At 44.1% G+C, this 20,167-nt stretch overlaps 1 protein-coding gene across 1 annotated transcript in view; it reads left to right on the forward strand.

Annotated features, from left to right (window-relative positions):
* The window catches only part of GRIN2B (glutamate ionotropic receptor NMDA type subunit 2B), a 1,456,453-nt gene that overhangs the window by 1,208,649 nt on the left and 227,637 nt on the right, over nucleotides 1-20,167 (forward strand). The gene's annotated exons all lie outside the window — the stretch shown is intronic.

A 20,167-nucleotide genomic window follows, 5' to 3' on the forward strand; every position in this document is an offset into this window, starting at 1 on the left:
CTATAGATGGTTGTGTATTAGATAGACTTTCAACTACTCACCAATAAATGTTGTTATTGTGTTAAAGCTTCCACTCATGGTCAAAGAACTCTCATTTAACCCAAATCATATCTGAGAGTTATTAAATCTTAAATATAGTATATGGGAAACAGACTGCATGGGAGGTCGTCATATGTCTGGTCAAGCATGTGGTGCCCAAGCGGCTGCTGTTCTGGCCATGCTTGATCTGCTTTAGACATAGGTTGCAAAACAGCAATGGTGCGATCTGCTGCACATGTGTCAAAAAAGGCCCACACCAAGGAACTTTTCAAAATCAGCGGGGAGTCAGCAGCGCCCTGCACCTGCAGAGCTCTGCGGTGTGATGCAGTAGGATGGCTGCCCTTAAGCTGCCCCCTAGAGGACATCCTGTCTCGTTGGAGTTGTGCCTTCTCCTCCTCCCCTCTTCTATCAGGCACCCAAGTAGAGTCAGTGACCTCATCATCCCCTCCCTCCTCATCACTGGAGCAAACTTGGCACTATGCTGCAGCTGGGGGAACATGACTGCCAGTTTCTTGTCCTTCTTGGGCACCCCCTCTCTCTCGGCTCACTTTACTCCCTTTCTTAACCTGGGAACCAACAGCGGAGTCTTCAAATCGCTGCGCATCCTCCAGCAGCATGTACCCGACACTGTGGTCGAATAGTTCGGGGGACTCCTCCGTGCATGATGGTGGGGCTATGGAAGGAGTGACTGTGGGCAAGGAGCCGGTGGAATAGGCCGCTTTGGCAGCTGCATAGGAAGGCAAACTACTCTGAGCCTTGGTGACAGAGGATGAGGAGGATGAGGACGGCTTTGTTATCCACTCCACCAACTCTTCTGCATATTCTGGCTCAATAACACGGCCAGCAGCAGAGAAATAGGACAAGCCCCGTGACCACCTGCAGAGGATGCACCATGTCCACGATCTGCACTGTTGACTGTAGACACAGAGCCTGCTTGTCCCCATTTAGTGACTTGTGAGCGTCTGCCTCTCCTTGGTGGCCTTCTGGACATGATGTATATTTTGTTTTGCAACACCGCACTACACTGTATTGTGTACTATGTACATCACCAGAAAAGTAGTAGCAACTGCACTATGGCTGCACTGTACTGTGTACTGTGTACACCACCAGAAAAGTAGTAGCAACTGCACTACGGCTGCACTGTATTGTAATTACAATTTTTGATCTGATATTTCACAGCAGGGCACTTCCTGCGCCCACCAAGAGTATCTGTGAGGGATTACACTGTTCTGGTACCACCAACACCTAAGGCCCAATTTTCTGCAGAGTATATAGGGCAGGCCGTATAGTATATATACTTCTGTTCAGAGAATATAGTGCCTGGGGGCACTATTTGAGTGCCAATATTCATTATTGTTAATGTTTGCTTTGTTAGGCTCAGCAATGGCATGCAATGCCAAGCTGCTGCTATCATCTACTAGGACCCCCAGGTCCTTTTCCATCCTAGAAAAAACAAATATTTTTTCTCAGTTTAGGCCAATATGTATTCTTCTACCTATTTTTGGTAAAAAAAAAAAATCGCAATAAGCATATATTGTTTGGATTGCTCAAAAGTTATAGCGACTACAAAATAGGTTATTGATTTATGGCATTTTTATTCTTATTTTTTTTTTACTAGTAATGGCGGTGATCTGCGATTTTTGCGTCATTGCGGCGGACACATCGGACACTTTTGACACTATTTTGGGACCATTGACAATTATACAGCGATCAGTGCTATAAATATGCACTGATTACTGTATAAATGTCACTGGCAGGGAAGGATTTAACACTAGGGGACGATCAAGGGGTTAAATATGTTACGTAGGGAGTAATTCTAACTGTGGGGGGTAGGACTGACTAGGGAAGGAGACTGATCGGTGTTCCTATATACTAGGAACACACGATCAGTCTCCTCTCCCCTGACAGGACGTGGATCTGTGTGTTTACACACACAGATCCATGTTCCTGCTCTGTGACGAGCAATCATGGGTGCCCGACGAGCATCGGCCACTGTACACACGCATCGGCTCCTGAGTGATGCAGCGCACACCCTCTACATCGCCGGGAAGCCGAGGATGTCATATGTCGCCCGCCCAGGATGGCAGAGCCACTCTGCAGGCATCATATTACAATGGCTGGGATGGGAAGTGGTTAAAGAAGAGTTTATGTAATGCCTTTCCCGACTCTGGTAGTATAAAGTCTGGTGGAAAATATCACTTTGAGGCTTCTGTTGGTCAAGAGAGGAGCGGCGGAGAAGAGGACTGACTCATGAAATGCATAGTGATGCATTTAAAAGTTTTTTTAGTCCTCAGCGCCCAGGGTTGTCAGCTTCCACATCCTATCGGCAGCATCTTCATCATATGGTGGGAGATTATCTAGGGGCAAAAGCAGAGCCTTCCAGTTGATGATCCACTGAGTTACTGGGTCATGAGTATAGACTACTGACCAGAACTTGCCCAGTATACAATAGAACTGATGGATTCCCGCATGCTTTACGAACAGGCATTCAGTGTTGCTGGAGGTTTTGTGACCTATAAGAGAGCACGTCTGTCCACAGACTCCATGGACCAGCTGACATTTATCAAAATGAATCAGTCCTGGATTAGCAGCAGCTATCAAGCCCCTGATGCCAATGTCGCTGATTGAGTGCTTTCTGGATCTCGAATCTCTGAAAGACTGTCTAGGCTGCCTAGCCTTGTGGGTGTTGATTTTATCTGAAAGAAAATTTTTGGTGTAGATTTCATGAGCACAATTAACACCCAAGGACCAATTTTCTAGCACCTGTTTAACAGGTGCATATCATTGCAATTTTTAAAAGCAAGCCCAATTTTTGCTTTCATCAAGAGTACCTCTATAGGGTTATGGTGTGGAGCCGCCACCGACACCCAAAGACCAATTTTTCCACACCTGTTTGACAGGTGCATATTATTGCAATTTTTGACAGCAAGGCCATTTCTTGCTTTCATCAAGAGTAGCTCTATAGGGTTACAGTGTGAAGGCACCACTGACACCCAAAGACCAATTTTTCCACAACTGTTTGAGCGGGGCATCAAATTAAAATTTTTGTCAGTCTGGCCTATTCTTGCTTTCATCAAGAGTACCTCTATAGGGTTATGATGTGAAGGCACCACGAACACCCAAAGCCCAATTTTTCCGCACCTGTTACTTCTCTCCAAAGTCTGCGAAACAGACACCAGAACTTATCCAAAAAAATCTCTAATCTTGTTCCAAGTGCACTAAATTGCGGTCTCATCATACAGACTGACTCCCCAAGCTGTTGTTCATAAAATAAAGAAAGTTTGAATGGAAAATATCATTTTTTTGGCTTTATAAATGTCATTATTGCTGCAGCATGTTTTATACATGGTACAGATGTGCCACTTTACAGGCAGACTAAGGGGACCACACAGGCGCTATATTTAAAGACATTTTTCATTTTTATTGTTTTTTCTCATTTTGGTGGTTTCAATTTCAGCATCAGTAAATCACTGCTCATTTAAAAATGATGTTTTTTACAAACTTTTTTTCCATTGATACATGTCCCCCAGGGTGGTACCTGGACCCTCATAACTATTGTATGCCCAATTACTTGCATATAAGCCTTCAAAATAGGCACTTTATATTTTTCCAATTCGGGTCCCATAGCCTTCAATGGAGTTCATTATTCATTCCGAACATTTGCAGTGTTTGAAAGTTCTGCCCGAACTGAGCAAGGGTGGTTTGGCCTATCTCTACTTCTAACTTCAGCTTGTTCAATTAACAATTGACAATAAAGCCTAGAAGATAATTGGTTACTATGCACAGCTGCACCAGATTCTGTGTGCACCAGTTTTAGCAACTTTAAGGCAATAAGAGGAATTTGATATTTAGTTACCAGGGTTTGGGGGGTAGTACTGACAGACGCAGAGCAGTCCGACTACTCAGAGTTGTATGCCCTCAGGGATTCTTTTTGGCTACATCAGGTGATGAACCAGGTCACTAACCATTGCACGTGGGGTAACACCTCGCCCGAAGGTGTGCTCACCAATGCCAGGGACCAGGAGGGGTCGTGGTCATGTGAAGAATTAAGGCGGCTTTCTAAATCAGAATTGGGCCAAGTGTGTAGTACTCAAAATACAGAGTTCCTCCGTAAGCTGCTTTATCCCACGTCCTACACATTTGTATTGATATATGTGTTGCATTCAAAGGGACAGGCTGAGCCTCTGCCCACTCCACTAGTCAGCGTACTTCTGTTACCTCACTTCCAGCAACAGAATGAGGCGGACCTCATGCGTGCTCATACTTAACTCTTTTCTTCCCATACCTAGTGATCAGACCATAGATCTCTACAAGGCTAGTCCAGTGTAACAGCTAGGGAGGGAGTCAGAGCACCCTGTCTTGCTGAATGAGCCTTTTGTCGTAGTAACACATGCTTTATGTTGCTGTTATGGACCCAAGTTCTTTTGGAATGTGCCAAGACCCCACATGCACCCCCTTGAATAACTTCAGCCCGGGCTCTGAGCAATAGAATCACTTTTAATTTAAACTTGGCACAACATGTATAACATGCAATAATGTCTTTCTTCTAACTAAACTTAACTGTGGCTTCCCCAGGTTAGCTGCACAGGTGAGGTTTCCTCCTTGGGAAAAGTCCATACTTGGAAATGCTCGAATTGAGAAGTCCACTTTCTTGGTGTGTTCCGGCAAATCGGCATTCCAGCAAGTTTCAGCACATATCGCTAGTTGCGTGTGTCTCCCTAGGATCCATATCTCTTTCCTTTCATAGAACACGGAAGGGAGGCTGGCCCCCAGAGAAAGCCCACAAATATATGGGGAAGGGAGGCAAAGCATTAACCCTTTCCCCCGGACCTGGGCAGGTGGATGCTGACTGAACATACAGTATGCCACCTGCCTACAAGGGACTAAACTCTTGGTCTAGGGGGCAAGTGCAACCAAATGGCCCTTTTACAGTGGGGTCATTTTTGTGTTTTGCGACACCACAGTGGTTGGATTGCATGGTGAGATGTCGGTGTGATCTCAAAAGGTGTGATAGTATATATATATATATATATATATATATATACACATATACTATTTGAGCTACAAAAATGTGGTCAGTCGTAAAGTATGGAGTACTTTAAACAGGATAATTTCAATTCTTTGAAGACTAGACACACTCACATATAATGCTAAATAAAATAAAATGGCATCATCTGATCATTCAACTTCCTCTAAAAATTAAATCCAGTCAGCACAAAAAAAATGTAGTGCCCCCTGCTTAGCAAGGGCTAATTGTTCATTCTGTCTAAGGGGTAAGGAATAAGCAGGAATACTTACCTTATTCCTTGCTCTAGCGGGCTCCCTCCCTACTGTACAACCAGCCCCACAAAGCTACCAAGTTCACCTATAATAAATTAACAGAACATCTCATCCAGTGTTGTCCAGTATTGTCAGTTGTGATTTTGCAAAACCTGTTAGGCTCTAAGTAGCAAAGCAAGTCACTGAAAAAAATCTTAATTTTTTTCCCTAAATTAGTATAATTAACAGGCAGCTTTCCAGATTGGAATGTCCTCAGCAATAGCTTTGAAGGCCATACCCAGACCCAGTTGGAATGACAGTTTTAGGACCTGCCTGGAATGTGACTTTTGGGCAATAGGCTCTGCTTGTGGCATTTTCTAGATTGCTGAGTACTGTGTTAGCTGTAGTGCACTTTTCTGGTCCAGAGACGTGGCACAGCCTCTGGAGTCACCCAGCCTCTGAAGCCTAATTTGTGAGTATGCAAAATGGGTCAAGCTACACTATTTATTAACATTGCTGAGCATAATTATTACCCATATTTTACATTTCTCTTATAGGAAAATCTTTGTATTGGGCAATTTAGTGCTGCATCACTAGATAGTGTCCTGTGTGCACACTCCATATTCTGTTCCTGCCTTTCAGCATAAGGTGGCATCTTCCAGCCGCTATTCCTATTTGCAAGAGACGTGCAGTTTCACCTTGGTTAGTCCTTGTTGCTGCCCACAGGGCCCTAGTCACTTTGAACCTTTCCTGCTCCCAGCACTCAGCATCTGATTTGTGAGTCTCCAAAGTTTTTACCAGGTGTTCATAATTAAGTTTTCAAGTTAAGTCTCTGTTAAGCCATACAACATACCGGATCCCAAGCACAAGAGCAACAGTCCTTCTGTATTGGGTCCCCCAACTCATGATCTATTAACATTATCAGGGTGGTGTGCAGTGTCCCTCCCCACACAGACAGCTTGGACCATTGTCCTCTGAGTCCATACACTCCCCTGAGCTTACGCACTGCTAGGTTTAGCCTCCTCCTTGGCCATATTTACGGAGGAGCAGTTATGCAAAAGTTGCAATTTTCGCAAACTTCAATTTTGTAGGCAGCCACAAAATGTGAGCCCATACAAGGTAAGGTAAACAAACAACACAGGCAGTATAATTACACTATTGTAATATCTAGTTAAACAATGAAAACATTTGAAAGTGTACAATGCCTTTAAGACTTTTGTACAAGGTGTATTTCATGTGGCTTTTCCTGTGCAACCAACTGAGACTCCCTGGGATTTGAATTTGGATTTTTCAGTTTTGTCGGCATTTCAAAGACAGCTTTTGGATATTCCCCTTTCTGCCCTTTCTCACAAGGTTGTCTTCCATGTTGCCATCACCTTTGCAAGGCATATGGCTGAGCTGACAGCTTTGTCTTGTAAAGAACCTCTTCTGGCACCAGCATGACAGCATACCTGTGATAGAGCTCTGCATCCATCCACAGGATCAGTGAAAAGCATACATGGAAGACAACTAACACCCCTGTATTCTCTTTTTTCTTCATATCTCATGCACCAGTTAAAATGAACAGTGATTTCCCTATCTCTGTCGAGAACACTTTCTGTCTGGGTTCAGCCTCTGCCTGATGCTGTCCCAGGTTTTGGGCTGCTAAGTGTGCTGAATAGTCTCGGAGCCCTTCTATTGGTCTTGGGGCATTGTAGTGTTTCCTTACTAGGAAAGAAATCTGCCTGAGCTTGAAGCCCATGCTAAACATTGGGTATGGGGTGGCCAGCTTCATTCTGGCCTTCAGCTTACTTCTGTCTGTTTTTTACTTTGCATACAGATAATGGAGCAGGCTGTCATGTTTTTCTGTCCTCTGTCCTTATCTGGTCTCACCTCTGTCTTGCCCTTTTTGTTTTTTGACAGTGCCTGGCAACATTCCTTTGTTCTCACCAGTGGGAAGGTCTCCCGGGTGGCTGCCAGCGTTATTTCTCTGCTATTTGCTGCTGAGAGTGGGTAATTGTGGGTTTGTGCTTGGGCTCGGGATGGATCCTTTTCTCCCCCTGGACCCCTGATAAATCACGTATGCTCATCTGTAGGAGTCTTGCTGTTGAAATTATGGAAAGGGAATTTCCCCTCTTCATTGTATACTGAATTTTTTGAAGGCATACAAGCCTACAGGTCTGTTGCAAGACTTCACATTCCCCTTTCCCTAAGCATTTTCTTTTTGCTTGGGACATTTGGCATCTCTCATTGGATCTCAATATCTGAGGGCTCTTTTGCACGATATAAGACCGTTTTCTGGCTGGATGGGGGTTTTTGGAGTATCATGCTGAGAAATTCGCTGGGTCAATCATGATTACTATAATGGCAAAAATTTATCCCTGAAGAAGAAATTTAATCATTTTGAAACGCGTTGGATCATATAATTTTTTGCCACCTCTGTAGTGTATCATTTTGTATTGTTTTGTATTTGTAAATGTATATCTTCATATATTTAATTACCTTTTAACAATTTTTTGTATAAATAAAACTTATCTAACTTTTTTTAAAAAATTTTTCTCTTTGTTTGTTGCCTTAAAAATCCCATTTAAATGAGGTTCCCATTGCGAACCTCCCACAGACTGCCTGCAGTGATCGACAGGAGAACCAGCCAGGGCCTTCCTCACGTTGTTCCCCTGCGAATCTGATATCTACCATGCAGCGGGGTGCCCCAAGCAGAGGAGGAGCCCTCTTCGTCAGAAGGAGAGGAAGCAGAGCAGTTAAGGTTCATCTTTGCCCTAGTGCATATATTGTGGCAGTGAAGCAGGTAATAGGAGGAGGAAAATAGCTCTAAGAAGACAGAACACTATATTCCTTCTCTGCAGAAGCGGCAAGCCTATTTCCCATTTATGGAAGAGATTAAGCAATTGTTTTCTTAAGAATGGCAAATTGCAGAGCAGAGGTTCTGTTTGAATAGGCTGAGTGAGTTTTAACCATTGCAGGACTCAGACACGACTTCCTTGGACATGCTGCAGGTATGGACGTGGCGACACTTGGCTAAGAATGTCACCATCCCAATGGAAAATTCAGCCACTTTCAATGATATTATTGATAGAAGGGAAGAACTTGAACTTCAGGGCGGTCTACCAGTTTGTAGCTGTGGTCCCTCTAACCTCAGTAGCGAAAGCGATCAAGGTTTGGAAACAAAACATTGAGTCTGCTGCTAGTAAAGGTTTACCAGAGGGGGATAATATATGGGCCCTGGAGGGACTGGTGCTGTCTGCGGACTTTATATGTAAGGCAGTCATAGACACCATCAGGTGTTCAGCAAGAGCTGTGCTCCATTCTGTGACAGTAAAATGAAAGCCCTCTGGCTCAAACAATGGGCTGCAGACGTTTCATCGAAACAAAGTTGTTGTAAGATCTCCTTTGATGGGACGTTCCTCTTTGAAAATAAATTATAGACAGTTATCTCAAGATTTACAGGAGGAAAGTCAGGACTCCTTCCTTAGTATAGGAAGTTGAGGTGCATAAGGCCTATTCAAAGTAAATTTCTTGACCTGTCAATAGAGTATAGGGCAGAGATGCAAGGAAAGGCTGTAGAGGCACTCAGACAACAATCCTAAGAGCCAAAAAGCAGATTTTGTGTTGTCAACAATCATGCACAGCCATTTTTTGGATATTTGTGCTTCTGCCTCCAGCCAGTTTCTTAATGCCCACAAGATCCTACCTACACCTCAGGAGGTGAAAATTTTGAGACAGTACATCTGTACACTATTGGATTATTAGCTTTTTCTCAGAAATAGTCACCGGGTTTTACTCAACTCTCTTTTTGGTCCAGAAAAAGAATGGCAGTTGATAGCCAGTCATAAACCTCAAAAAGCTAAATCAGTACATTTTCTTGGAAAGATTCAAGATGGAGTCCTTGCAGACTATAGGGCAAATAGTACAGCCAGAAAATTGGATGCTTTCATTAGATCTGCAGGATGCCTACCTGCACATACCTACCCTACCATTGTTTCAAAGATATCTTTGAAAGATTTGTTGTAGGTCAGGTCCACCTACAATTCTGCTTCATCCCGTTCAGCCTCTGCACCTCCCTGAGGACCTTCACCAAGGTCTTGATAGTAGCCTTAGCGCCTTTCAGGGAAAGGGGTCTCAGCTGCTCAGTCACAGGGAGATTTTGATAGAGGCATTACAGTCATTCTGATGAATAATGAAGTTCAACAAAAGCCAACTTTGCCTGAACCAGTAATTAGTATACCTGTGAGGCCAGTTCAACGCAGCCAATGTATTGCCCTGCGTGCACATTAGATGGAGTCCATGAGGGAGAAGGTTAACAGAGCAGCATCCTCTCCTCTTCTGTTAACTTCACAATGTCTAAGCTTGTTGGGTACAATGTCAGCATGCATCCCAATGGTTCTTTGGGCCCATTGGCACCTGTGGCAATTCCAGACAGGCTTTCCAGACACCATTTGGGGCAAGTAATTACTGTGTCACCCTACATGAGGAAGAGCTTGTGGTGGTGGCTGAAGACAGATTCCCTGATGACGTTGTGGGCATCTTCATTCAAAGAAGATGGAGGTTTCATGCAAAAGGAATGGTCTCCATTATCCTGGAAATACAGGCAGCCCATTTGGCCCTTACATTCCTTGCTTCCAGAATCGAGGGGGAGGTCAGTCCTACTACAGATGGACAACAGGGTACCAGTTGCCTACATTCGGAGGCAGGGTGGGCACTTGGAGCAATGCATCCTTGACAGAAGTCAAGCCAATCATGGCCTGGGCAGAATTACACCTCAAAAATTTGAGGACAACCTAATTGCAGAGTAGACTGAACACAGAGGTGTATATTCTTTCTCACAATTTTCCAGATCTGAATGAGTGGTCACTTCACCTGCAAGTCTTCAGTTGACCCATGTGTGGGGTGTTCCCCAAGTGGATCTGTTCACATCCTCGAGAATCCTCGAGCAATCACTTCTGAGGTTCCTGTCTCAATTTCCTCACCCCAAGGCCGAGAGGGTGGATGCTCTCTCTTCCCAGTGAAACCTGGCAGATGCCTCCCCTCTGTTAGCCCTCATAATGATATTCTTGTTGAGACTTATGAGAGAGGAGGTCTCGGTAATAGCCATCCTGCCATATTGGCCACGCAGGCCCTGGTTTCCGCCGCTCGCAGTTCATCTTAGCACTCAAGCCCCAATCCTTCTTCCGGCCCTGCAGGATCTGCTGAGACAAGGGACCATGGTTCATCCGAACCCAAACAGACTTTGCCTCCAAGCATGGCTGCTGAGAGGAGGAGGCTGGAGAGCCCACGGTGTTCATTATAGGGAAATAGAACTCTACTAATGTCCAAAAGCCCTCCACTAATAACATCTATTCAAATATCTGGGATAGATTTGTTGCTTTTGAGACAGGAAGGGACTCTCTCCTACCTCTCCATCTGTATCACATCTGCTGGACTTTCTAAAGACCAGACTAGACCTGGGTCTAATCCTGAGTTTACTGAAAGTACAGGTGGCGGACATCTCAGTGGTAATTAAAGGCTAGTGGGTGGACCATAAACTAGCAATTACGTTCCTCAGAGCTGTGCTCAAGATCCATCCCCCCAGGAAGAGGTCCATTTCTCAGTGAGATCTGTCTGTGCTGCTGGACTTTCTCTCATAACAACCTTATTATCCCACAGAGCAGTGCTTGCTTTGGGATATTACTTATAAGATAAGTATATCTCACGACAGTAACCTCCGAGAGGAGGGTGTCAGAGCTTCAGGCCCTTGGAGCTTCAGAAAGTCATATTACATTCCTCCTGGACAAGGTAGAGCTTCATAAAGTGGAGTAGTTTGTTCAAAAACTGGCCACATTGTTCCACCAATCAGAGACTGGAAGAAATATTTCTCAGCCACAGCTTTGTTTTGGGCATGGAAATGGTTCTCGTCATACTAAGTGGCAAGAATAGAGGTAAAGAAGCTACCTCTAGAACCTTAGCAGGAAGGTTTGTGAAGCTTATCTAAGGGGATATCCCTATCCTGTAGGAGTTGACCCACCGGTGTTGCTGATGGCACACTCAATTAGGTTGGTTGCGGCATTCTGAAAGGCCTATTCCAATGTTCCCATGGAGGCAATACCTTTCTGTACAAGGTGGATCCAGAGATCTTGTCTATGGCGGATTTTGGGAGAGAGCTATCAGAGTTTCTGTTTCCTCCTCTCAATAAAATTTTCTGTTGACATCTGCCAATCCTTTCAGCTAGCTATTTATTACAGGTATGTTGCCATGTTGGCCCCAGGAAAATGGAAAATTGTATCACATACTTACTATAATTTTAATTTCCTGGCACCAATCGATGGCAGCATACAATCCCACCTTCAGTATGTAGCTTACTAATGAGAATACAGGGGGCGTTAGTTGTCTTTCTTTTATGCTATTCACTGGAGTGAGGTGGAGAGAGTGGTTGGAGGCAGAGTGTTATCACAGGTATGCTGCCATGGATTGTTGCCAGGAAAGAAAAATGATGGTAAGTATTTGATGCAAATACCATGTTGGCCCCAGGAAAATGGAAAATTGTATCACATACTTACTATAATTTTAATTTCCTGGCACCAATTGATGGCAGCATACAATCCCACCTTCAGTATGTAGCTTACTAATGAGAATACAGGGGGCGTTAGTTGTCTTTCTTTTATGCTATTCACTGGAGTGAGGTAGAGAGAGTGGTTAGAGGCAGAGTGTTATCACAGGTATGCTGCCATGGATTGTTGCCAGGAAAGAAAAATGATGGTAAGTATTTGATGCAATTTTCCATTTTCTGACCTTACATAAGATTAAGGTGGGATTAAGACCTAGAGTCTCCTTCCTTCCCAAGATAGTTTCAGTTTTTCACTTTAATCAGCAAATTGTTCTCCCATCTCTCTGTGCAGCAGCAGTACTTCAGAAAGAAATGTTTCTTCAATGTCTAGATGTAGTTTGTCCAGATTTACCTTAAAGTGTTTCATTACAAATATTGACTCTATTTTTGTTACCCCTGATGGTCCCTGAAAAAGGGAAACCAGTTAATGTACAGTTATGCAGGAAAAGGGAGATGAAGGGTTAATATGCAGGTCATGTGGAGTGACAGTGTGAATGATATGTATGCGTCACGAATGTCACGTCTACCTCAATGCAGGTGGTCAGACACTATAGCTAGCTACTGTATGCTTCACCTATAGCAGCCCCCTTTCCCTTAAGACAAGCAGGCCTACCGATACTTGGTTGCCCCCAGGACTTATACACAATGCTATAGTGCCTGGCCACCACACTAAGGCAGACGCGAACAGAGCAAACAACAGTCTACTTGCAGTTTAGCAGACAGATACCGTGGCTCTAAGACGGTCCAGGTAATAAGGCAGGCTGAGTTCAGGGAATAGTCCACTATGTGATGCAATGACAGTCTAGGTAATAAAGCAGGCTGAGTTCAGGGAATAGTCCAATATCCAATCCGGGTCATACACAGGAAAATTCAACAGCAAAGCAAGGCAGACAAACGGGAGGCTTGATCAGAACAATGCAGGTAACTCTGTCTCTATCACAAGCAAGGGATAGAGTGTTCGGTTTGCTTATATCAGGTGACTGATCAGATCAATCACCTGCAGGTGAACACAGACAGGGGAAAAGCAACAGCCAACACCTGGGTGCTGGAATGAGGAACAGGGGCACTAAGTGATTATGACATTACCCCCCTCTGAGGAGGGGCCCCTGGACCCTCAAAGACCAGTTGGACATCCAGCACAGGACCATCAGACTAAGCAGAGGTCCGCGGATCCACGAGGTCAGGCTGGTTAGCAGGGGGTGTGTCACAGGGGTCAAGCCGGACAGCTTAAACATGAATTGAATACAGAGAACCCTGAAAAAAAAGATTGAAAGCCCCACCTGGTCGAATGAGACTTTGAGAGGTTTTCCAAAGGGTGGATTGAACCTCTTAGACCGGTTGGATAAGTAGGGGGAGGCCAGGTTACAGAAAGCCCTGAATAAGAAAAAGCAAGAGGCACAATGGGCATGGGCCGGACTGGCACAATCAATGCAGTGACCGACCAAGCCGCATCCCCAAGTGCAGCTACTGTCTGAGTCGCCTCACCAGAAGGTCTTGAGTAAGAAAAAACAGGAAGTTCAATAGGCATGGGCTGAACTAGCGTAACTGATGCAGTGGCTGACTGGGCCACATCGCCAGGTGTAAGGACTGTATGAATCGCATCGCCAGACGTAGCAACTGTCCGAATCACATCACCAGAGAGTCCAGAATAAGAAAAAGCAGAATGTTCAATGGGCATGACCTGGACTGGGATAATTGATGCAGTGGCTGACTGGGCCGCATCGCAGGTGTAGCGACTGTTTGAATTGCATCACCAGAGAGTCCAGAATAAGAAAAAGCAGAAAGTTTAATAGGCATGGGCTGGACTGGCATAATTGATACAGTGGCCAACTGGGCCGCAGCGCCAGGTATAGCGACTGTCTGAATCGCATTGCCAGGCATAGCAACTGTCTGAATCGCATCACCAGGTGTAGCAACTGTCTGAATCACATCACCAGGTGTAGCGATTATCTGAATCACATTGCCAGGCTCAGCAACTGTCTGAATCGCATCATCAGGTGTGGAAACTATCTGGATCACATCACTTGGTGTGGCGACTGTCTGAATCGCATCAGACGATCATAATGTACAGAACCACTTGGATTGGTTCTGTACACAGTGTCTATGAACAAAGCAGCCCTAGGATAGTTCAATTAACTGGCAATAATGGGTGGGACACAGTTGTCAACTCTGTGTTTTGTGAACTTACTCCTAGTACTGCTTCTCTAACAGACAAAGGCATGCTGTGAATGGAAGGCGTGCCATCTACCTGGTCACTTTTCTTTGTAACCAGTGTCTGAAACCACCTGTAGGAAGCAATATAACCCAACTGAATTTTATCCCTTAATGAACTCCAAGAAAGGGGTTTTACAGTAAATACAAAAATGATATTTTTGGCTACATTACCCTGGTGTCTTTTATATAAAAAGTATTTATTTATTTTTTAGTTGGTTTTCTAGTTTGGCTTCATTCCCACTTGTGGTAGTGGAATGGCATAGAAGGCAGCAATATCTGATTGTGGATGAAAGCAAGAGAATGCAGGGCCATGTTTTGAATAATTAAGAAATGGAACGGCACAAGTGAATAGTGGTAATTGGAAGGGGTGGGGGGCAGCAGAATGAGAAAGTGAGGGTAGACAGAGAAAATGATAATATATTATTCTAATTTGCTTTCTACAGCTCTAACAGTTGTTTTTTTATCTGCCCCCCACCCCAAAGCACCTTGTCCCCATGTTGATGGAGGCAAGGGCCTCTTCCCCACAACCCTGGGCTGTGGTTGTGGGGGTCTGCAGGCGGGGCCCCAGACCCCGCCCCTCCCCTATGTGAATGAGTATGGGGTATAAAGTACCCCTACCCATTCTCCAAAAAAGTGAATAAAGACAGTACATGAGTTTTTGACAGTTCCTTTATTAACCACTTCAGCCCCGGAAGGATTTACCCCCTTCCTGACCAGAGCACTTTTTACAATTTGGCACTGCGTCGCTTTAACTGCTAATTGCGCGGTCATGCAATGCTGTACCCAAATGAAATTTGCGTCCTTTTCTTGCCACAAAAATAGCTTTCTTTTGATGGTATTTGATCACCTCTGCCATTTTTATTTTTTGCGCTATAAACGGAAAAAGACCGAAAATTTTGAAAAAAAATGATATTTTCTACATTTTGTTATAAAAAAATCCAATAAACTCAATTTTAGTCATATATTTAGGCCAAAATGTATTCGGCCACATGTCTTTGGTAAAAAAAATGTCAATAAGTGTATATTTATTGGTTTGCGCAAAAGTTATAGCGTCTACAAGCTAGGGTACATTTTCTGGAATTTACACAGCTTTTAGTTTATGAGTGGCTATGTCATTTCTTGAGGTGCTAAAATGGCAGGGCAGTACAAAACCCCCCCAAATGACCCAATTTTGGAAAGTAGACACCCCAAGGAAATTGCTGAGAGGCATGTTGAGCTCATTGAATATTAATTTTTTTTGTCCCAAGTGATTGAATAATGACAAAAAAAAAAAAAAATTACAAAAAGTTGTCACTAAATGATATATTGCTCACACAGGCCATGGGCATATGTGGAATTGCACCCCAAACTACATTCAGCTGCTTCTCCTGAGTACGGGGATACCACATGTGTGGGACTTTTTGGGAGCCTAGCTGCGTACGGGGCCCCGAAAACCAATCACCTCCCTCAGGATTTCTAAGGGCGGAAATTTTTGATTTCACTCCTCACTACCTATCACAGTTTTGAAGGCCATAAAATGCCCAGATGGCACAACCCCCCCCCCCCCAAATGACCCCATTTTGGAAATTAGACACCCCAAGCTATTTGCTGAGAGGCATGTTGAGTCCATGGAATATTTTATATTTTGACACAAGTTGCGGGAAAGTGACAATTGTTTTTTTTTTTTTTTTTGCACAAAGTTGTCACTAAATGATATATTGCTCACACAGGTCATGGGCAAATGTGGAATTGCACCACAAAATACATTTGGCTGCTTCTCCTGAGTATGGGGATACCACATGTGTGGGATTTTTTTGGGAGCCTAGCCGCGTACGGGGCCCCGAAAACCAATCTCTGCCTTCAGGATTTCTAAGGGTGTACATTTTTGATTTCACTCTTCACTGCCTATCACAGTTTCGGAGGCCATGGAATGCCCAGGTGGCACAACCCCCCCCCCCCAAATGACCCCATTTTGGAAAGTAGACACCCCAAGCTATTTGCTGAGAGGCATGGTGAGTATTTTGCAGCTCTCATTTGTTTTTGAAAATGAAGAAAGAAAAGAAAAAACATTTTTTTTTCCCCTTTTTCAAATTTCAAAACTTTGTGACAAAAAGTGAGGTTTGCAAAATACTCACTATACCTATCAGCAAATAGCTTGGGGTGTCTACTTTCCAAAATAGGGTCATTTGGGGGGGTTTGTGCCACCTGGGCATTCCATTTCCTCCGAAACTGTGATAGGCAGTGAAGAGTGAAATAAAAAATTTACGCCCTTATGCCCCGTACACACGGTCGGATTTTCCGATGGAAAATGTCCGATCGGAGCGTGTTGTCGGAAATTCCGACCGTGTGTGGGCTCCATCGGACATTTTCCATCGGATTTTCTGACACACAAAGTTGGAGAGCAGGAGATAAAATTTTCCGACAACAAAATCCGTTGTCGGAAATTCCGATCGTGTGTACACAAATCCGACGGACAAAGTGCCACGCATGCTCAGAATAAATAAAGAGATGAAAGCTATTGGCCACTGCCCCGTTTATAGTCCCGACGTACGTGTTTTACGTCACCGCGTTCAGAACGATCGGATTTTCCGACAACTTTGTGTGACCATGTGTATGCAAGACAAGTTTGAGCCAACATCCGTCGGAAAAAATCCTAGGATTTTGTTGTCGGAAAGTCCGAACAAAGTCCGACCGTGTGTACGCCCTATTAGAAAGCCTGAAGGCGGTGCTTGGTTTTCGGGGTTCCGTACGCGGCTAGGCTCCCAAAAAGTCTCACACATGTGGTATCCCCATACTCAGGAGAAGCAACAGAATGTATTTTGGGGTGTAATTTCACATATTCCCATGGCATGTTTGAGCAATATATCATTTAGTGACAACTTTGTGCAAAAAAAAAAAAAAAAATGTGTCTCTTTCCCGCAACTTGTGTCACAATATAAAATATTCCATGGACTCGACATGCCTCTCAGCAAATAGCTTGGGGTGTCTATTTTCCAAAATGGGGTCATTTGGGGGGGTTTTGAACTGTCCTGGCATTTTATGCACAACATTTAGAAGCTTATGTCACACATCATCCACTCTTCTAACCACTTGAAGACAAAGCCCTTTCTGACACTTTTTGTTTACATGAAAAAAATATTTTTTTTTGCAAGAAAATTACTTTGAACCCCCAAACATCATATTTTTTTTTAAAGCAAATGCCCTACAGATTAAAATGGTGGGTGTTTAATTTTTTTTTTCACACTGTATTTGCACAGTGATTTTTCAAACGCATTTTTTTGGGGAAAAAACACACTTTTTTAAATTTTAATGCACTAAAACACACTATATTGCCCAAATGTTTGATGAAATAAAAAAGATGATCTTAGGCCGAGTACATGGATACCAAACATGACATGCTTTAAAATTGCGCACAAACGTGCAGTGGCAACAAAATAAATACATTTTTAAAAGCCTTTAAAAGCCTTTACAGGTTACCACTTTAAAATTACAGAGGAGGTCTACTGCTAAAATTAGTGCCCTCGATCTGACGTTCGCGGTGATACTTCACATGCATGGTACAATTGCTGTTTACATTTGACGCCAAACCAACGCTTGCGTTCGCCTTAGCGCGAGACCAGGGGGGGACAGGGTGCTTTTTTTTTTTTCTTTATTATTTTTTTGCTTTTTTATCTTATTTTTAAACTGTTCCTTTCATTTTTTTTTTTAATCATTTTTATTGTTATCTCAGGGAATGTAAATATCCCCTATGATAGCAATAGGTAGTGACAGGTACTCTTTTTTGAAAAAATTGGGGTCTATTAGACCTTAGATCTCTCCTCTGTGCTCAAAGCATCTGACCACACCAAGATCGGTGTGATAAAATGCTTTCCCAATTTCCCAATGGCGCTGTTTACATCTGGCGAAATCTAAGTCATGAAATGCTCGTAGCTTCCGGTTTCTTAGGCCATAGAGATGTTTGGAGCCACTCTGTTCTCTGATCAGCTCTATGGTCAGCTGGCTGAATCACCGGCTGCATTCTCAGGTTCCCTGTTGAGACAGGAGAGCCAGAGAAAAACACGGAAGACGGAGGGGGGGGCATTCCCTCCCACTGCTTGTAAAAGCAGTCTAGAGGCTAATTAGCCACTAGGATTGCTTTTACATGAAAGCCGACCACTGGCTGAAAAGAATGATACCAAGATGATACCTAAACCTGCAGGCATCATTCTGGTATAACCACTCAAAGTCGTGAATGGTGTACCTGAAGATATAAAAATGGTTAACAATAAAACACAGTAAACGGTAAAGTATAAAAAATTGCATACCTGAAAAGCAAACATAATAACATAATAACAATAAAACATTGCAGAATAGAATACAGTAAAAAAGAGCAGAACAATAGAGAGAGAATAGAGAGAGAGAGAACAATAAAACGAATACTATTTTTTTTTTATATATATATATATATATATATATATATATATATATATATATTTTTACACTTTTTTTTGTAACTAACTTTTATAACTGTAACTGGTTCCAGGTTCTGGTCTCTCAAAATGCGATGGCATCTTGGGAGACCCTGTGAAAGTGTGCCTAGTTTGTGTAATGCTGTACCCTACGCTAATACTCAACTAGTGCATGGTAGCGTTCAAAACATTCACCAATGCAAAGACCAGGAGTGTCAGGACAGGAGGGACAATAATAGCGGGTGTCACGCCTATATCCACGCTTGCTGCAGACACAACATCTTTTTTGGGGGGGTTAGTTGGGTAGGGGTACTCGGGAGGACATAAAGAAAATGCCTCTCATGCAGCTGACTGCATTTGGTTGGGGATGTGAATGGGGGAAGTACGGGCGCTGCAGAAGTGGTGGGTTCCCAATTAGGATTGGCGAATGCTGCAGGAAGGGCACTATGGGCACGACGGGCCTGTGTTTGTCTTCTTCTTGGTGGCAGCGGGACACTACTTGTGCTTGCCACCTCACCAGCTTGGACTGCACTTATGGGACTCGCCACATCACCAAGTGTTACTGCAGTGCTGGTTTGACTATGACCGGGGTGTACTAGGCCGCTGGTGTTTGCCAGTTCACCAAAACGCTACCAAAAAAACTGTTAGCGATCGCAGGGATCAGGCCTGACTCTGCGAACGCTGCAGTTTTATGTGTTTAGTGTTTTGTAAGTGACAGTGATCGATCGATACTGCACTTGGGTGGGCTGGGCTGGGCCGGGCGGAGGGGCAAAACGCAGGTGCTAGCAGGTATCTGGGCTGATCCCGCTAACACTGCGTTTTTGGGAACCCTAAACTGCTGGGTACGCTAGTATAGATCTGATCGGATCAGATATTGATCCGTTCAGATACTACACCACTAAGGGAGGTGTACGGTGCATGCGTGGGTGTTAGCACTACTGGCACTAACCTGATGCTGCCTGGGGCTGGTGCATGCCAGTTCACCAAAACGCTACCAAAAAAACTGTTAGCGATCGCAGGGATCAGGCCTGACTCTGCGAACGCTGCAGTTATGCGTTTAGTGTTTTGTAAGTGACAGTGATCGATCGATACTGCACTTGGGTGGGCTGGGCGGAGGGGCAAAACGCAGGTGCTAGCAGGTATCTGGGCTGATGCCGCTAACACTGCGTTTTTGGGAACCCTAAACTGCTGGGGACGCTAGTATAGATCTGTCGGATCAGATATTGATCCGATCAGATACTATACCACTAAGGGAGGTGTATGCTGCGTGCGTGGGTGTTAGCGGTACTGGCGCTAATCTGACGCTGCCTGGGGCGACGCATATCACCGCCGGGCGATCAGGGGGCTAAACCTTTATTAGGTAATAAACGGCGGGTGCCCTGACACTATAAAAAATAAACGAACTAACCAGCGTCACCCGTAACAGTTATACGGTGATCAGTGGTGAAAGGGTTAACTAGGGGGGCAATCAAGGGGTTAAAACATTTATTAGGTAGTATATGGGGGTCCCTGACGCTATAAAACGCTGACGGCGAACCTAAATATTTACCTCCCTAACTAGCGTCACCAGCGACACTAATACAGCGATCAGAAAAATGATCGCTTAGTGACACTGGCGACGGGGGGTGATCAAGGGGTTAAAACTTTATTG

The sequence above is a fragment of the Aquarana catesbeiana genome, linkage group LG07, assembly GCF_042186555.1.
Source record: "Aquarana catesbeiana isolate 2022-GZ linkage group LG07, ASM4218655v1, whole genome shotgun sequence".
NCBI classification, from domain to species: Eukaryota; Metazoa; Chordata; class Amphibia; order Anura; family Ranidae; genus Aquarana; species Aquarana catesbeiana.